The sequence below is a fragment of the Penaeus monodon genome, chromosome 41 (genome assembly GCF_015228065.2).
Source record: "Penaeus monodon isolate SGIC_2016 chromosome 41, NSTDA_Pmon_1, whole genome shotgun sequence".
NCBI classification, from domain to species: Eukaryota; Metazoa; Arthropoda; class Malacostraca; order Decapoda; family Penaeidae; genus Penaeus; species Penaeus monodon.
Genome location: NC_051426.1, coordinates 13,304,572 through 13,307,071, shown reverse-complemented (window position 1 = coordinate 13,307,071; position 2,500 = coordinate 13,304,572).

Sequence of the window (2,500 nt, the reverse complement as noted above, 5' to 3'; positions counted from 1 at the left end):
ATGATAGAAATAATAATGATAATTATAAGAGTAGTAGTAGTAGCATAATAATAATGATAATAATAATAATAATAATAATAATAATAATAATAGTAAAATAAATACCTGAATCAATAAATAAACATTGCACAATAATTACACCAATGTTACAAGTGAGCTGCATCTTTTCTCCATCAGATAAATGTGAATGGAGATTGGAACGTTTACATGAACCAGCTGTTCTGGGGCCCTGGAGTGGCGGTCGTGAACAGGTGGCACCAAGGGGCCTTCACCAGTGCCAATGACCTTTTCCCGAATAAGGTGTCGGACCTGAGGGGGGCCACGATAAAGGTCAGATTTGAGGGAGGGAGGGAAGGAGGGAGGGAGGGAGGGAGGGAGGGAGGGAAGAAGGGAGGGAGGGAGGGAGGGAGGGAGGGAGGGAGGGAGGGAGGGAAGAAGGGAGGGAGGGAGGGAGGGAGAGAGGGAGGGAGGGAGGGAGGGAGGGAGGGAGGGAGGGAGGGAGGGAAGAAGGGAGGGAGGGAGGGAGCGAGATAAGTAGGTGGATAGGTAGACAGGTAGGTGATAAGGTAAATAGATAAGTAAGTAGATGAATAGGTGAGTGGGTACGTAGATAGATAGGTAAATAGATAATAGCTGTAACAATATCATTCACATTTCTTTTTTCTTCTTCTTCTTTTAGAAATATGATCATTGTCATCATATCTATAATAATCATTATTAATTGTCTTCATTATTACCTATACACATTACCATTTCTGTGGTTATTAGTATATCCTCATAATCATCATGATCATCATCATAATCATCACCATCATCATTATCATCATCACGGTCATCATTATAATCATTACCATCACCAACATCATCATAATCATAATCATCATGATCACCATCATAATCATCATAATAATCATAACAATCATCATTATCATTAGAATCATCATCATCAACATACTTATAACCATTGTAATTATTGTGATTGTTCTTATGATTCTCTTTATTCCGTTTCCTGTTTTATTGTCTTTTATTCCTGGTTCCTTTAATTAGTCTCTCTCCTTCACTTCCTCGATTCGCCATTCATATTTTTTTTTACTTCACATTTTATTCGTCTTCTATTTAAAATCACATTTCCTTGTTTTTGTTTGTCTGTTCCTTTTTCTAACCAATATATTCTTTTTTGTTTTTCCTTCTTCTTTCACCTGTTCTTATCTCTTTTTTTTTTTTTTTTTTTTGTTTCTCTCACATTTTCCTTTTTTCGTTTATTCTCTTTTAGTTCTTCCCTATCCTTAATCTGCCTCTTCTCTTCTTTTGTCTTTGTTTTTTCATTTTCATTTTTTCCTTTTTATAATAGGTAGATTAGTGGTGACCCATTAATCTGCATCTTCTATCTGTTTCTTTCTTTCTCGTCTTTTTTCTTTTTCTTATTTTGCTCACTCTATCTTTCAAATAATCTCTTTTTATTCTTTGTTTAATAATTCTCCTTGTTCTTCGTTCACCTTAGTCTTTGTTGTTGTTTTTACTTTCTTTTTCTTCGTTCATTCTATCTTTCCATTCTCCCCATTCTTTCTTTTCTCTCTAATCTTTCTTTCTTTGTAGAATCTAAATTTTCATTTCCATTCTTTGTCTCTTCTCTTATTGTTCTGTTGTTGTATTTTGATGTTTATTTCATCTTTCTTCATTCCTAACTCTTTCTTTACCTCTGGTCTTTAATTTTCCTTTTACGTTCCTTCTATCTTTCTATTCCCCTTGTTCCTTCTCTAACAATACGTAGCAAGGCCGGATGATGCACTTCACACCTCCGTCCCAGGGGCTGTCCTTCTCCATTGGCTGGACGCAGATGCCGCCCGGCTTTCTCTTTTCGTACGGGAGTAAACAGAGACACGGCAGACAGCCCAAGCCACATAGGGTCCAGCTCCACCATCTCGTCCTGGGGACACGGGGGTTTCTTGGGTGGGTGGGGGGTGTCATATCTATCTTCAACAGTAAGCCAGTAAGCTAAGACCCCTTTTATTGCACTGCCCAACTCCATCTCTCGTCTCGCTCACATCTGGTGACAGCGGTGCTCGCAACCTCACGTGTGGCTCATATCTAGTATTTCCGTCTTTTATTTCATTCATTTTGTCTTTCCGTGCTTCTCATTCTCTCGTTTCTCTCGCCTTGCCATTGATCGTCTTTTCTTCATCCCCTTTCATTCACATTCTACCTCACCATTTTTATCCTTTCTTTCTTTCTCATCCTCCATTACGACCCAACAGGTGATCTCCTTCGAATACGCTCCTCACGTGTTTTACGTCAAGAACGGCACCCAGAAGTACGGGCGCGACTTGGAGGTGATCAGGGCGGTCGCCAAGATGCTCAACTTCACCGCCGTCTTTGAGGAGCCGCCAGATGGTAACTTCGGGAAGTTGAGTTTTCAGTTCAGAAATCTCAGTAAATGGAAGGTTGGAAGTCCGTTCAGCTTCTTGTGTGTCTTTCAGGGACCGCTGAATGATATGGTTTT